Source organism: Pleurodeles waltl, chromosome 7 (genome assembly GCF_031143425.1).
Source record: "Pleurodeles waltl isolate 20211129_DDA chromosome 7, aPleWal1.hap1.20221129, whole genome shotgun sequence".
In the NCBI taxonomy this organism is placed as follows: Eukaryota; Metazoa; Chordata; class Amphibia; order Caudata; family Salamandridae; genus Pleurodeles; species Pleurodeles waltl.
This window is the reverse complement of record NC_090446.1, coordinates 1,388,366,587-1,388,383,479: the sequence shown is the minus strand read 5'-3', so window position 1 is coordinate 1,388,383,479 and position 16,893 is coordinate 1,388,366,587. Positions and strand designations below refer to the sequence as shown.

Here is a 16,893-nt window from a genome sequence, read left to right as displayed (position 1 = left end):
CAACCCGTCTTAATAATGCCTGCAAGTATAGATGATGTGTGAATCATACATCCAGTATGGATGATGTGTGAATCCTACACCCAGTATGGATGATGTATGAATCACACACCTTGTAGCCTCCTTTGTCCTATATAACATTTTCTATACACGGATTTACACATGTGTGATTCATTCTCTGTATGTGTGTATGATCCAAAGTGCTCCAACACCCTACGCTGGCAGGAGAGGCGCTATAAAACAAATGCATGTGAGAAAGGAGCTATGGAGAGATGAGAGGCACTGTCAGAGAGTGATGGTGAGCGAATCATCGAAGAGCCCGAAAAAAGAGACTGCTGTATCCTGATGCTCTGTGAGGTCCTCATTTACTACCCTCTTCAAACTAATACAATTGAATGTATAATGAATATGTGAAGTGAAATGCATCGTTTTTGCAATTTCTTTTCCAAATGTTCTTGGGGAGAGGACCTCCCCAAGGACGACTGTGGTGGTCGGGCTCGTTCGCTATGTACCCTATGAGGTCTTGTAGGGCTGCTGTGGGTTCCTAGTTCAGCCCAGATGGAAAGTAATGGAAATTGCACAGTATAGGGTAAGCAAAAGTAACAACACATTGGCAAATAGTAATACAGCATTATAAAGACATCCTTGTACTACCCCATACTGAATAATGATGTCTCCTTCAAACTTAATGTCATTGGACTTGTTATCACAAATGCAGCATTAACAGCAGCAGCCTTATGAGTGAATAAGTCTAGAGGACGAGACCTTGGAAAGCAACTTTCGAACTAAAGGACTTCCTTCGAGGCTGTTCAGGAGCAGCATGTCAACACAGAACACGCGTGCACATTATACTGCGCACAGTGTCCATGAGAGGTGAAAACAAATCCAAAATGGTGTTCAGGCCTAATTGATGCCTAGTTTGGCCTATGCCAAGATAACACGGTCGTGTACATCATAGTAATCTTGTTCTAATTGTAAACCTCCGCGTTACAAAGCACATACTATTCGAACAAAAAGAAAAAAGCACTCACAAAACAGTGCTTTAAAAAATGCATGGGTTACTATGACTGTGAATAATGTTATGTTTACATAACTGAACAATGCATTGTTGTCTGATTGTGGGCTGCTGCGTTAGAAATTTGCTCCTAAAGAAGCGCAAAATGCATTCAAAGGTATCAAGAACAGATCTGCAATAACAGCGTTTACAGACATAAAATACAAAATGTGCAGAAAAGCTATACAGTAACGCAGCAAAAACTACTGTCTTACCAAATTAAAGAAAGGGAACATTCATGAACAGGTATTTGCAGTACTGGTCGAAGGGAAGGACATTTCCATCGGCATTTGGAGCCTCTGCCGGAAGTGTGTGCACAGCTGCATGTGAAGACGGTGGTCAGATCTTGTGGACGCCATACTGACGGTGACACGTGCCACTGCACCTGCAGCACGGAATCATCTTTAGGCGTGCACCGACATATGTAATATGGGCGCTAGGAGAGCTGCTCTACTAATTCATCCTCCAGAAATGACTTCGGAAATATTGCTTTGCAACAGTTAGGATTTTAAAATGGGAGCCAAGCATGCAGCACAGCAAAGAGGTCCAGGGCCAGGGTGCAATCACTGAATATGGGCAGCGCTGGGATGCTTACAGTCTGATCAGAAAGGAACAGGTAACAAAAATGCGAAAGTACGTGGGAATGGATAAACCCAAAATATTGGCTTTTGCAGGTCAAGAAAGGGTGCATTTAGTAATTATTATGAAGTTGACATAGCCTGTCAAGTTCCAGATAAAACTTAGGCCTGAGAGTGGAATTGGAGGGCGGGGTGCCCAGTGGCATGATGTAAAATGATAGGGCCCCCTGCGGAGTATGAAGAGGGGTCCTGAGTCTCCCATATATCACAGATGTTCACTGTCATTGGGATGGAAAGAGGAACCCCCTGAAGGATTGGAGGGCCTCTGAAGGGCTGCCCTCCGTGCCGCTGGGGGTGTATTTTACTGCCCTGGCCAGTCCAGTGCTACCTCTTTCCTTCTCAGATGAGCAGAGCTCTATGGAAGACACTCCTTGCAGATCCTGCCTGAAAGAGAAGCAAATGTACTATTTAGTTTTCTCTCCAGTCCTGAGTCTTCAGGGTTAGAGCATGCTGCTCACTGCAGCTGCTTTAAGTAACACATTTACAGCAAAGACAAGCTGATGGGACCCCCCTTCATGCACTAAAGACAGGGCTTCCACTTCCCGCAATGCGTGGGATTCGGGGGGGCTGCCTACTGTATACTTCAGGATGGATCTACTTTGTCCCTGACCTCATCTGTGCTGCAGGACAGCCAGGAGGCATCTTCCAGTTGTCTCCATAGGTCTAAGGGCAGTGCTTAGTTTGTGCTGGTGGTTGCAGATACTGGGTACCAGCACACGATTTTGTTGACAGTAACTTATTTTTCATCATCAGACTTAGACAGAAAAGGGAAACAGAATGTGGGAGAAAAACATAACAAAACGTTAAAAGAGCAGGGATGAAAGCGAACCTGCAAGAGGAATATAAAGTGACAGGAACTGCAGGGTAGTAATAGAAAGAAGATAATGGTAGAATCGAGACTAGGCAGCCTTGTCAAAAATGTTACTGCAAATATTACATTGTTATTATCAATGATGTCATCAAAGATGTCATGAGTGCTGTAATTTGTGTGATAATTAGCAGTCCATGGCGATGGTGCAAGTTAGTTACCTTAGGGCATGAGTTATAGTTACTTGAGAAAACTCTAACTATAACTGGTGAATGTCAATGGTTTGGTACATTTCAAATGTGAGCCTAAATATAACGCCCCTGTAACCTTTGTTTTTTGAAGGCCTTTGGCCGTACGCTGCAGCAGCTGGCCGCAGAGCCTGGCCTGTGCCCAACCCCTATAACAACCTAAAACCACGCTGCACACAGCCTTCATCCGTGCGCAGGCAAGGCCCTGCTGGCAGCCGGTATAACCATCCAACCCTGTGGCTTCAGCCGTGCGCTACAGGGGTTGGGGTCTGGACCTGGCCTGCTGCTAGTCCCTGCACCCAACCCCTATAACAACCCAACCCCGCACGGTCCCCCTCCCCAGGCTGATCTCTGCCCCTGAGACCCCATACCCTGGGGGCCTGCCTAAACATTTAAAAAAAAAAAAAAAAATGGGGGGGTGCTGTGTGGCCCCCTTCCCCAGGCCAATCTCGGTGCAAGCCTAAATATATATTTTTTTAAGGGGGGGCACGCAGCACCCCCCCAAAAAAGATCGTATTTACACTGGGCCCCGGGAGATAGGGTCCCCGAGGCCGATATCAGCCTGAGGAAGGGGGCCATGCCAAAGGCCATGTGCAGCCCGGGGTTGAGTGGTTATAGGGGTTTGCTGTAGAGCTGGCCTCAGGCCAGGCCCTGCGGACAACACCTGATGTGCACGGCTGGAGGCAGTGCACAGCAAGGAGTTTGGTGGTTATAGGAGTTAGCCGCAGGAACTGCCCACAGGTGGCTGTGGTTGGATTAACGTATAGTAAGGAAAATTACTATATGTGAAGAAATCAATAGAAATTCACTGAAAAAAACAAAGGTTACAGGGACGTTATAGACGTTTTAAACATACCAACCCATTGAAATTCAGCAGTTATAGTTAGTTATCTGAAGTAACTATAACTTGTGCCTTAAGGTAACTATAAGTCACGCCCTTGCCATTGCCTGCTAATTACCCCACAAATTACGGTACTCATGAAATCTTTGATAACATCATTGATAATATCAATGTAATATTCGCAGTAAAATTTTTGATGAAAAAAACTGCATGACGGGGGCAAAAGTTACTCGACATAACTCTAACTATAACTGGTGAATTTCTATGGTTTGGTACGTTTAAAATGTGAGCCTAACTATAATGTCCCTGTAACCTTTGGTTTTTAAGTGAAAAAATATATATATATATATTTTTGTACTTTTGGGGGGAGCACTCCAACCCCTCCATTAATAACCTTTACCTCCCTTTAATGCATCCACTCTAAACCTTAAAAATCCTTTAGCGTTCTTTACCTCTACCCACCCACGAACCATGAAAACTCCTTAACCTCTTATTTATGTCCACCTGAGTCATTAATACTGCATCCCTTAACCCTTACACCCTTCACCCTTTGGCTGCTGGCTGTATTTTTGGATTGATTGTAATACATGTGGTCTTTGACCTGTATATTGACCACACATATTTATCCTGTCAATAAATGCCTAGTATCATCCTTGATTTGGACTTCGACTCTGATTGAATGACCACTTGGATCAACCACACAGAACTGGTTTTTGGTGTGCCCTGGCTTTCTTGCATACATTCTACGCAACCACTGACTATTCCCTTGTCAGCGGTTCTTTGGACGCCTTGGTGGTAGGTGCCCTGCCGGGTTGGCACCCATCGCATTCTCATTACCTTGTGCTATAGGACTGCTGTGTATGGACACTGTACCAACTTATGTGTTGATGTGCGAGCAATGTTGGCATTTTCCACCTGTTTCTTTTTGTGTTGACCTTCATTTTTAGATCTTGCCTAACATGCACTGTCACTTACAAGAGATATTGTGTACAAGGGGCTTGGAGCCATTGCTTACCATTCGTTGACTTCATTGTCACTCTTATTTACTGCCACCTTATTGGACAGTGCTTGCCAACTTCACTTCCACTTCTTTCTTCTGGAGCATGGACGAAGTACGGATTGCTGCTTCTTGATTATGGTCCTGCTGCTCATGCTGTGATTGAGATCCCATTTTCTTCTTCCTCTATAGTCCTCTGTGTTGCTTTTTTCCTCCCATCTCCACTCTCCTGTTGACCATGTTGCCCACCCGCCATACTGGGAAAAAAAACGTTGTGACATAGCCAGGCTTGCCGCATCATATTGCTTTTTTCTAATTTTTAGCCATGCTGCATAGCCTCCGTGCTGCCCTACAACATGATTAACAGTCACTGATTGGCAAGGCCATAGCTTTTGCATAGGTGAGACCTACTGACTTTGCCAATGCTTGTTTTAAGTGACATAAAATTGTTATTGAAAAAACACTTACCTGCGACACTTAAAAGGGTCCTCGTACTTACCTACACTATGTGGTTCGCGCTGTTACTTTGACCATAGTAAAAGCGTTGTAAGCGCCCGAAGGCTGGCACTGCACTTTCACGGCAGGCACGGAGGGGCCCTCCCTCGGGGTCTGGCTGAACTTAGGCCTGTGAATCACTCAGTCACTCACTGACGTGCGATGTGGGGGATTCCCAGAGCTTTCCCGAGAAGTTAGGATGTCCAGGATTCTTATTTATCCTCGACGTCCCCGCGACCGATCCCACTCACCTGGGCGCTCCTGGAGGTCTGGGCAGGCCCTGCAGGCCACCTCAGGTGGAGGGAAAACTGAAAGAGCAAGGTACGCATGCAGATAGCCTTCGCGCCAGGTGAGTCACACCCAGAGCAATTTGCTCTACATACCAGAGTACCTGCAGGAGCTTCCGAGTCAACGGGACAGGACAGCCAGAGGAGGAACCAGGAAGCGCGGAGGCTGAAAGGAGGCCCGGCACAGCGGTCTGACATTTCTACAGACCCGGTGTGGAGCCCCTCAGGCCGAGCGAAGCCGGAGCTCCAGAGGGAAGCTGGTCTGGGAGCTGCGGAGCCCGGTGTGGACGTCACACGGTATGTGTGCCACGGTTTCTTGTCATGTTACTGTTTTGTTTCCTTAGTCAGGGCGCCTGCCGACCACGGAGAGTGGCAGACTGTGCCTGCTCCGCACCGCAGAGGCCGGTTTCACAAACAGGTGTGAGTGTGGCAGGTTGTTGACGTGGCCTGTGGATGACGTCATAGATACACAGGTATCGATGGAAGAGGGAGACCACCTACGCAGGCCCGAGCGATGGGAGGGTGGGGCCTTAGGAGGGGGGCTATCACTATCTCTGCTTATCACACGCCTCGGTGCCATGGCAGCAAAGCAAGCGACTGATCAACACAGCAAATGGTTGTAAGCAAAGACCGACGCTCACTCTGCCTAGTCACACAGACCCTTTGTCGCAAAAGTGAATACACTAGTTTTTAAAAGTATTCACTTTCATTCAAAGTGTGCTTTAGGTGAAGCATAGTGACTGAGAAAGTAGAGCCATGTAGTTCACTACAGTTGATATGTCTGAATATTTATTCCTTCCATATGTATTTATTTATATATTGTGGTGTACGACCATTGAATATTGTATTTTGCCTGAATAAATATAGCTTATTCGTGTGTCTTTCGCTTTGTACGGGTTTAGTTGACTTTTGTAAGTTATGTAGTCGTTTACTATACATGCGTTTGATTCTGCAGACTGGCTTTTGTGGTCATAATGTACATCATTTTGTGCGATAGGTAGCTTTAAATGTAGTTTGTTGCTTCAACTATATACTAGTTGCAAAGAATCGATATTCGTTAGTCTCTTAATGTACATTCATTAGCATGTGTATGCGGGTGTGTGTGTGTGTCTGTGTGTATGTACATATATATACATCCTTTTACGCTAAGTCCCACGTCTTCACTATAGTTAATAAGTCGACTCCGTCCCAATTTAATTATGATAAGCACAATATATGTTGGGTGACTTAATGTACCTGTTTGCAAAGAGTTATGACAACACAACACGCATGGAATATATAGGTTTTATACATTTGAACCCCAGAGGTTGACTTGTCAATAGAACCTTTAGAGGCCAGTCTGCCTGAGACAGCTTTGCTTTACCTACTGACCCTCTTCTCTCACTTGTTCATCTTGTGTATGTGCCTAGAAGCAGACACACTACTGGGGAGAGGGTGTGACGAAATGCCCAGATCTACCGACTTTGGAATTGGCAAAAAGGTTCCAGTCCTGACGTTGGCTCAATGCCCTGTGATTGTGGGTAAATCACTTGAGCTCCTCGTACCTACAAAATAATTTGGCCTTGTGTAATGTAACTGGTGTTTGTGTAAAGCGCTCCAATGCCCATGGCTGAGTTCATGCTATATAAAACTGAAAAAAAATCTAACCCCCGCTTGCTATATTCCCCCCAACCCCATACACTCACCAATTCCCAATACCTTCCTCCAGGGCCCATTTCAAACTCATCCCTAGGCCAGACACTCGCTGAGTACTGTACAGTCAGAATAACACTGACCCTTAGAAATTGGGGCAGAGTTGATGCACTAAAACATTTCTTTGAATTACAGGACTAACAGGATTTACACCAAGTTTATATTACAGCTCCCCGATGTCTCTGTAACGAAGAATGTCTTTCAGTGGGCGTGTGTGTGTTTTTTATAAAAGTTGCGCTCGAGGCAGCACTTCTTGGCTGTCACACAGAGCAGTTCTCGGGTCGCTTTCCTACGTCAAGGGGCGCGCGTGTGTTTTGTTTTACTCTCGAGGTATTCAGTGGAGTGTGGCCTCTGGAATGCACAGCAGCTCCGTGCTCCAGGCATCCAGGTTTCGATGCAGAAAGGGGGGGGGGGGGGGAGGCTGTTGCGCACAACTTTAAACATTACACCCATGAATAGTACACACACCATTGGCAGGGCTTTAAGTGGGCCGGGTTGTGGACCCTTTAGTAAATAGAAACGGACATTGAAGCAGGTCCCTATCGGGCCCTATACTCGTGTCCTTAACTGGCAAATAACACTGATCGATATCTGAACAAGTATTGTAAATAATTATCAATCAATCCGCATTTGTAAAGCGCAGCACTGTCACCCTATGGGTATCTGGGCACTGAGGGTGCCAAGTCTCCATCGAGCAGCCAGGTCTTGAGTTTCTTTCTGAAGTCTGCCAGGGAGGTGCTGTTCGTAGATCGGGGTCGGGGGAGGTGGTTCCATGTCTTGGCAGCAGTGTAGGAGTAGGAGTGGCCCCCTCTGCGGCTGTGACGGATACAGGGTGTGTATGCGCAAGGGCAAAAAAGGAGGAGCGCAGGTGTCCTGAGGGCAGATCGAAGTTCAGTCCATGGTTGATGTTGCATGGTCCTTGGTTGTGTAGAGCTTTGTAGGCGTTCATGAGGACCTCGAACTAGCATCTCTTCTGGATGGGGAGCCAGTGGAGGTTTCTGAAGTGGGGGGTGATGTGGGTCCTTTTGGGGAGGTCCAGGATGAGTGTGGCTGCCACTTTCTGTATGGTCTTGAGTCTTTTGAGGAGCTGGAAGGCGATGCCTCCGTAGAGAGCATTTCTGTAGTCGAGGCAGCTGGTGACGAGGGCCTGAGTGACGTTTTTTCTGGTGTTGACTGAATCCATCTGAAGATTCTGCAGAGAATGCGAAGGGTGTGGAAGCAGGAGAAGGCGACTGCGTTGACTTGTCGTTTCATTGTCAGTTTGTTGTTGAGGGTGATGCCTAGTTTGCGTGCATGGTCTGTGGGTGTTGGTTCGAGTTCTGCTGGCCGCCAGCTGTGGTCCCAAGCAGAGGTGCTCTTCCTGAAGATCCGCACTTCTGTTTTGTCGGAGTTGAGGCAGTTGTTTCTCATCCAGTTGGCTACATTGGTCACGGCATTGCAGAAGGTAGTTTTGGCGTTGGAAGGGTCCTCGGTGAGTGATAGAATTAGTTGAGTGTCGTCACTTAAGGTCATCCATGTCTGTGATTTAGTTCCTGTTTATATTTCACATGTTTTAACTAATGTTAAATCAAAATACTGGCCAGAAGGCACACTATAGGGATCGCAAACATTTTGTTTACATGTTTAAGCCACACCCCTAATTACATAGGCCACTCCCAACTTTAAGATACCGACACACACACTTTTTGCATCTCACTTAAAGCCCCTGACTGTAGCGTAAGATACTACAGTTACGGGTAGAAATGTAAAGGTGGATGTCAAATACAAGAAAGGTTTAATATGTGAGAATGTATAGTTGGAGCTCGCAAACTTTGTGAAGATTTTATAACATAACCACTGCAAAAAATTGTCAAAGTAAAAAAAAATACAGCAAGTGAAAAAATCCACAAAGTAAATTATTTAGAAGCAAGAAAAGTGAAACCCTTATTGCATAGAACAGGTCTTCATATTTTTCTTTTTTGTGTTTTTTTGCAAGATGAATATTTGTGGCAAAGTGTATTTTGCATCTTCATGAAGTTACGAAGTTGTCTCCTTCGTCTACATAATTTTAATTTCAGGTATCTCGAGCTGCGTCCTATATTCACATGACGTACCCAGATATTGACATCAGAAAACAGGGGCATAGTTTCAATGGGGTTATTTAGGGTGTGACACCCCACAAGTGGTAGTTGGGTCTTAGGGCCCTGACATGTGTCTGCTACATCTGTGCTGGTTTTTCTGGTCACCCTGAGTTCACTTAAAGGTTTTACATTGTTCATTTTTTGGATCATGAAATTAAACATATTTGGGCCAAAGTTACACATCTTTGCATTGGGGTTGTGTCATTTTTTTGATGTAGCCTGATGCAAAATCCTTTTTGGTATTTGCTAAGTCATGCAAATGTCCGTTTGTGTGCCTTGCAGCAAACTGCACTGCCTTGCTTTACTTTGCATCGGGTAGACATTCTATGGGAAGTTTATTGGCATTCTCATTTCTTTTTTAAATATTTTGTATGAGGTTTTTCAAAAACAAATATAAAAGCATAGCAAGAGCTGCTCATCTTGTGCAGTATAATACAACAGTGTGTATTCTATTAGGCCATGTAACTACTACCAGAATGTTCAAATTGGTCATCTATCACATTAAACATATTATTACACAAGTATTGCGTCTCATAGCATATCATAGAAGAATCTGTCGTAGCAGTATTATATAAAGTGAATTAAATTGAGACAACCTCATTGCAAGCCTAACACCCTATACCCTCCCCTTCCCTCCAATCTTGTGCCTTAGACGTCTCAATTAAGTTTTACTCATCCTTTATTTTGGAATACAAGGCTGATGAGAATTTCTTGCTAGTGGGTTTAACTGAAGCCTCATTCCATGATGTATTATGACAGTATGGAATGAAAAAACCATTTATCCTAACTAGGGGGTCCCCAATTCAGCTCCATCCACTAAATGGGGGGGGGAGGTCTATCTAACAGCGGGTCAGGTGTCATATTTTCTAGGGTGTGAAGAAGTATCCCAGGCCTCTGCTCCCTCACGAGTCCCCAAGCCCTGTTTAGCTTCTCTAAAGCGTATCATACTCTAACAACCTGTCCACGTAGGTAATTCGTGCCTCCAGGTAGTATATTTGGGACCTCTAGTGGAATTCCAGTTCCTGGTAATTTCACATTTCGCCAAAAGGACTGCCAAGTCCTGCAACTGGCTTGTGATCTGTCTTCTGGGTGTGTGAGGGAACCAGCTTAGCAGGCAGTGTCCCGGGTGCAAGGAATGTCTCTTTCAATGACTTCTGCAGGGTTAGTGTGACTGCTTGCCAAACCTCTGTCAGATTTGGGCAGCTCCAAAGCATAAGGAGAAATTCAGCCGCTCCCTCCCCACATCTGGGACATTTGGCCTCTGTAACCCCAAAATGGCGATGCAGTTTCCCTGGAGTGATGTACGCCCTATGGAGGATTAAAAAAATTAATAAGCTTCAATTTGGTGTTTCTTGAAACCTTAGGTACATAGTCAAGATAGTGTTCCCATGCCTCATCCATAATAGGGATTCCCAGGTCTCCCTCCCATTTTTGTTTAAGGGCAGCCAGGGATAGCAGTATATCACTACGCGTTCTTCCATAGAGACAGGTAACCACCTTAAATGTGCCTGTTGCTATTACCAGATATTGGCATATACTAGACTGCAGTGGCTCAACGTGTCCCTGCTTCCAATGTTTGCTTACTGCACCCATTACTGCTCTAAATAATAAGAAGTGGTCTTGGGGTAGCTCACAGTTCGAGCGGAAATTTTCAAAGGGTAGAAGGGTCTCTGCTTAGTACAGGGCACTCATGGTTGTCACCTCTGCTTCTGGCTTCTATCCATTCTGAGAGTCCTCTCCAATTGCCCCCATGGGGTACTTCCATCAGGAACCACAGTGGTATATCTGGGGAATGTGGAACAAGGGGCCAGATGTAGCAACTTTAAAATTTGGGAGGTGCAAAGTGCGAGTCCATGCGACTCGCAATTTGCACCTCGCAAATTGGTATGCAGTACGGTGTCTCAGACACCGACTGCAACTCGCTATGGGGTCGCAATGACCCACCTCATGAATATTCATGAGGTGGGTCGCAAATTGCGGCCCCATAGCGAGTATAGGCACTCGCAAACATGGAGGCCTGCTGTCGTCAGCAGACCTCCATGTTCGTGACTGCTTTCAATCAAGCAGTTTTTTTTTTTTTTAAGTGTAGCCCGTTTTCCTTAAAGGAAAACGAGCTGCACTTAAAAAAAAAAACGAAACCTTTAGTTTCGGTATTTTTTCAGGGCAGGGAGTGGTCCATTGGACCACTCCCTGCCCTGAAAAAATAATTTTGGGTCCATTCACAAAGTGGAAGGGGTCCCATGGGGACCCCTTCCAATTTGCGAGTGGGTTACCATCCACTTGAAGTGGATGGTAACTGCGATACCATTTGCGACCACGTACGCGGTCGCAAATGGTATTGCATCCCACTCAGACTCGCAAATAGGAAGGGAACACCCCTTCCTATTTGCGATTCTGAAATGCATATTGCGAGTCGGTACCGACTCGCAATATGCATTTCTGAATAGCAAAGAGGCTTTTGCGCCTCGCAAACGGCGATTTTCGCCGTTTGCGAGGCGCAAACCCTTTGCTACATCTGGCCCAAGGTGCCTAGATTTTGGAGACATCGGTGCCAGCAACCATACAAACTGTTAATTCTGGAGTGTCGTCCACACTATGGTTGGATATTTGGAGCAGTGTCTTGGCCAGAACCTGCACTTCGGGTGTAAAGGGGCCTACCTCCCTGCCAGGGTTTGGCAATTTGCTTTTGGCAATTTGCTTTCCATTGGGTTAGCCATTGTAGTTGTCCTGCGAGGTAATAGGATTCAAAGTCAGGGAGGGCCATTCTGCCATCTGCTGTTGGCCTTTGCAGTGTTGACAAGGCCACCCTCCTTCGGCCAGAGCCCTACAGAAAATCTGTGGCAAAGGAGTTTAACTCCCTGAAGATTGCTCCCAGAATCCATAGAGGTAATGTTATTAAGAAATACAGGAGGCGGGCAGAGCTATCGTACTCAAAAGGGCGCTCCTCCCCACCACTGACAAGGGAAGCGACATCTAAAAATCTATGCCACCACTGAGGTCTCATATGGCCCTCTTCACATTGCCCTCCAGTACGTGTAAGGGGTCATGGTATATATGTACACCCAAGTACAGTAGACACCTTGGTTCCCACTTACGGGCACCAAGGTCACCAGGGGTTTGGCAAGAAGCTGAAGTGTGGAATAGGCAGGAGTTTTGCCAGTGTATGCGAAGCCAGGAAAGGGAGCCACAGCGTTCTAACAAAGTTCCCCCCCCCCTCAGGGCCTCAGCATCATTGTGGAGAAAGATCAGAAGATCATCAGCATTTAATGTAATGTAGTGCTGTTTTCTGCCAGCGCAGAGACCCCCAAATGCCAACCCCCTACGAGCACGGCAGGCCAGCGTCTCCATGGCAAGAGCAAAAAGGAGGAGTGATAACGGCAGTCCAGCCGGGTCCCGTGCCCAATTGCAAAGGTTTCAGATATGGTTCTGCCCATGTGTACCCTTGCCCTCGTTATAGTGTAGAGCAGCTGTGTCCAAGAAACAAAGCCCTCTCCTAACCCAAGTGCACATAGTACTTCATATAGGTAGGGCCATACCAGGCTATTGACTGCTTTTTCTATGTCTACAGCAAGGATCGCTGCTTGGTCCTTATCGTACGAGGTGGCTTCTAAAATCAAGAGTAGCCATCAAATGTTGTGCGCCGTGTTTCGACCGGGTATAAACCCTGCATGATCACGGTGGACAAGGGTAGGCATATGTTTGAGAAGAAACGAGTAGCAAGGATTTTGCTAAGGATCTTGTAGTCCATCTTCAACATGGACAGAGGGTGATACACGGTAACATCTATGTGTGGTTTTCTGGGTTTTAGTAGGGGAACAACAAATGCCTCTTGAGTGATCGGTGGCAAGGATCCCTGACCTCTGACCACCTTATAAAGAGTTACCGGCCTGGGAGCTATGTCTTCGATAAATGTTGAGTAAAATTTGACCGGGAGGCTGTCTATACTCGGTGTTTTATTCCGAACCATGCTTTTTATAGCTGCCCTGATCTCTGGAAGCATAATATCCTGATCTAGGATCTCAGCATCTAGACCCAAGTGTGTTGCAGTCCCACTCCTGACAGGAACTCGCATATTTCTGGGGCCGTGGAGGAGGTATGATACAAATGAGACTAGTAAGAGCAAAATTCCTGATTAATGTCATCTTGTCGATATACCTTGCGATTGTGAGCAGTGTTAAGTTCTACTATAACTGAGCCCTGTGTGGCTGGATTAACTAGCCATGCCAGAAGAGATCCAGAATGGTCTCCTTTTGCATAAGCTTAATTCTTATAAATGAAGCAACATTGGGCCTCATTACAACCCTGGCGGTCAAAGCTGGCGGTATAATCTTGCGGATTACGACTGCAGCGGAAGCGCTGTGGTCGCACCGCCGGGACCGGCGGTTTACCGCCATGGTTGTCCCGGCGGTTTACTGCCATGGTTGTCCCGGCAGTTTACCGCCATGGTTGTCCCGGTGGTTTACCGCCATGGTTGTCCCGGCGGTTTTAATCCGCCAGGGCAGCGCTGCTTGCAGCGCTGCCCAGGGGATTACGAGTCCCCTTCCCGCCAGCCTGTCCATGGCGGTAGAGACCGCCATGGAAAGGCTGGCTGGAAGGGGAGTCGCATGGGCAGTGCAGGGACCCCCAGGCACAGCCCCACACTGCTTTTCACTGTTTGCACAGCAGACAGTGAAAATTGCGACGGGTGCAGCTGCACCCGTCACACGGCCGCAACACAGCCGGCTCCATTAGGAGCTGGCTCCCATGTTGCTGCCGACATGCCCGCTGGGCCGGCGGGGATGTCAAAATGGGGCTGGCGGGAGTGCGGCTGCATTGGCGGCCGCACGGCGGTTAAACTTTGGCGGGCGGTCGTGGCCGCCCGCCAAGGTTATAATGAGGCCCATAATCTTTCCACTCCTGCTGCTGCTTTTTCTTTGACCTCTAGGAGTTCAGGTTGAAGGTATGGATTACCTGCTCTTCTTTGTTTCCTGCCACCTTAGTTCCCCTTTTGCTGCCTCCATATCCCACAGCATCTTTTAAAGATTCCAGTTTCAGTTTCCAAGTGGGAATGGGGACTCAGGGTCGACCCCATTTCAGGGTTAATAGTAGGGGCTTATGGTCTGATATAGTTCTGGTTAAGTATTCGGAGCTGGCTACTAATGTATGAATGTCAGGCGAGCTCAAAAAGGTGTCCAGGCGAAGATGCAGCTCATGTAGGGGTGGGGAACTAGTAGTCATGGTCATTGGGATGCTGAGTTCTCCCTGAATCAATTAGACCCCATTCAAACTGCCAGGCGGTAAAGGCTTTGAATGTCTAAGGGGAGGATGTGATCTGTCAGTAGCAGGGTCCCTGATACAGTTAAAGTCCACTTCCAGTAGGATCGTTCTCGTTAAAAAAGGGGACAGAAGGTTGGACAGCGCGGTCAGAAAGGCTGTCTGGTCAGTATTTGGGCTACAGATGTTACCAACTGTGACCTCCCGACTATCCAGTTTCCCGGCTACAAGCACATATCACCCCATTGGGTCTATTATTGTTTGAGTGTGTTGTAATGGAACCACAGGTTAGTGAAAGGCATGCATATGTCATGCCTTTTCCGGTGTTTTCCCCTCCTCGAGCGCCCCAGCCAACAACTGAAAACATACGAGGCTCCATGTTTTCAGCATGGTTTCCGGACCATTTTATCTTTTTATTTTCCAATCAGCAGATCCCGCTGGGTTTTACAGAGCGCAATCACGCTCATTTTTCTTTCTTTCAATTTGTGTGGCAAGAAAAGTCCGGTTAGGAGTTTGCAATGCTAATAGCTATAATGTGAGCAAATGCGAGACCTGTTGCATTGCAAATGCTTGTTTCACATGACACAACATAGCGTCTTTGCTTGCACTGTTTTGCAGCACTTCTTTTTAAATATGCCCCTTTGTGACTGGTATACTCACAACATGACAAATCTGCTAAAACAAAGTTCTCCTCCAACGAATACTGCTCCATCAAACATGGCTGGTTGTAAAACTTTACCAAAGTTTATTTTTCCAAAACACGCACACCAGTTTCCCTCCATGGCGTGGAGGGTCATTTTTTTTTTACCCTTCCCTCATTGCCAGGATATACCTAGTGGTGACAGCAGTAAACAAAAAAGCCACTCTAAATAGGGTGGACAGTTTGTTGGCTCAATTCTGATGGCACCAATTTCGTCGGGCTGCCGAAGGAAGTTTTACTCCAACAGAGTAAATTTTACTCCATTGATGTAAAACGTGTGATCCTCCCAACTCAAAATTGTGTGGGCAGAAATTGAGTTTGGCAGACAGAGCACTCCATCACAACAGTGTACCTGCCCACCACACTCAAAGTCAGCCCCAGAGGCCCACCCAATGCAAATAGGTACTGACCCTGCTCCTCATGGGAACAGTTCATCCCAGACCTTGGCCACCTCACACATTCACCTTGTGGCCCACTGCTTTTTTGTTGGGAAATTTGAGATTCATATACCCATAATTTAAGTGACTTAGGGCCAGAGGTAGAAAGCCTTTTGCATGTCGCAAACTGCGAAAAATGCAGTTTGCGATGTGCAAAAGGCCTAACGTGATGCACAACCTTAAATTGCGAGTCGATACCGACTCGCAATTTGAGGCTGCGACTCACAAATAGGAAGGGGTGTTCCCTTCCTATTTGCGACCGCATCGCCATGCTGAGTTGCTTTGTGACCGCGAATGCGGTCGCAAACCAACTCGCAGTTACCATCCACTTGAAGTGGATGGTAACGCATTCGCAAAAGGGAAGGGGTCCCTATGGGACCCCTTCCCTTTTGTGAATGTCGACTAAAATGTTTTTTCTGAGCAGGCAGTGGTCCTATGGACCACTGCCTACTCTGAAAAACCCGAAACCTAATGGTTTCGGAAGTTTTTTCTTTTTGCAGCTTGTTTTCCTTTAAGGAAAACGGGCTGCAAAAAGAAAAGAAAAAACTACTTTATTAAAAAAGCAGTCACAGACATGGAGGTCTGCTGTCTCCAGCAGGCCACCATCCCTGTGAGTGCATAGACTCGCTATGGGGTCGCAAACTGCGACCCACCTCATTAATATTAATGAGGTGGGTCTTTGCGACCCCATAGCGAGTCGCAGAAGGTGTCTGAGACACCTTTCTGCATGTGGTTTTGCGAGTTGCAATTTGCGAGTCGCTGTGACTCACAAATTGCAAGTCGCAAAATAATACCTACCTACATCTGGCCCTAAGCTACACCCCTGTCCGCAAAGTGATGTATGACTGGGTCTCCCTGTTAGAGGTAAGCTGTCGCTGTATTTGGTCTAAGATATTCTTGTGTTTGGCCTGAGCTGCTCCTGTGTTTGATGTGAGCTACACCTATGTTTGGCCTGAGCTGCTTTTGTGTTCGACATGAGCTGCCCATGTATTTAAAGCGAGCTGTTCCTATTTTTAATGTTAGCTGCCCCTGTGTTTGACCTGAGGTGTCCCTGTATTTTGACTAAGCTGACTCTGTGTTTGATATGAGTTGCACCTGTGTTTGACCTGAGCTGTCTTTGTTTTTCATATTAGCTGCTTTTTTGTTAGTCTTTGGCTTCTCATGTGTTTGAAGTGACCTGCACCCAGTTTGTGGCAAATTGGTCTTGTGTTTGACCTGAGATGGCCAGTGCATTTGAAGTGAATTGACATCGTGTTTGACCTGACCTGATCCTGTTTTTGAAGCAAGCTGACTTCGTGTTTGATATGACATGTCCCTATATTGGGC

At 46.5% G+C, this 16,893-nt stretch overlaps 1 protein-coding gene across 1 annotated transcript in view; it reads left to right on the top strand.

Annotated features, from left to right (window-relative positions):
- The first annotated feature begins 5,476 nt into the window (after positions 1 to 5,476).
- BCL2L12 (BCL2 like 12) overlaps positions 5,477 to 16,893 on the top strand; it is a 100,526-nt gene continuing 89,109 nt past the window's right edge. Inside the window, exon 1 of the mRNA XM_069200960.1 lies at positions 5,477 to 5,662. The gene's annotated coding sequence lies outside the window, so the exon portion shown is untranslated. The remainder of the gene's footprint in view (positions 5,663 to 16,893) is intronic.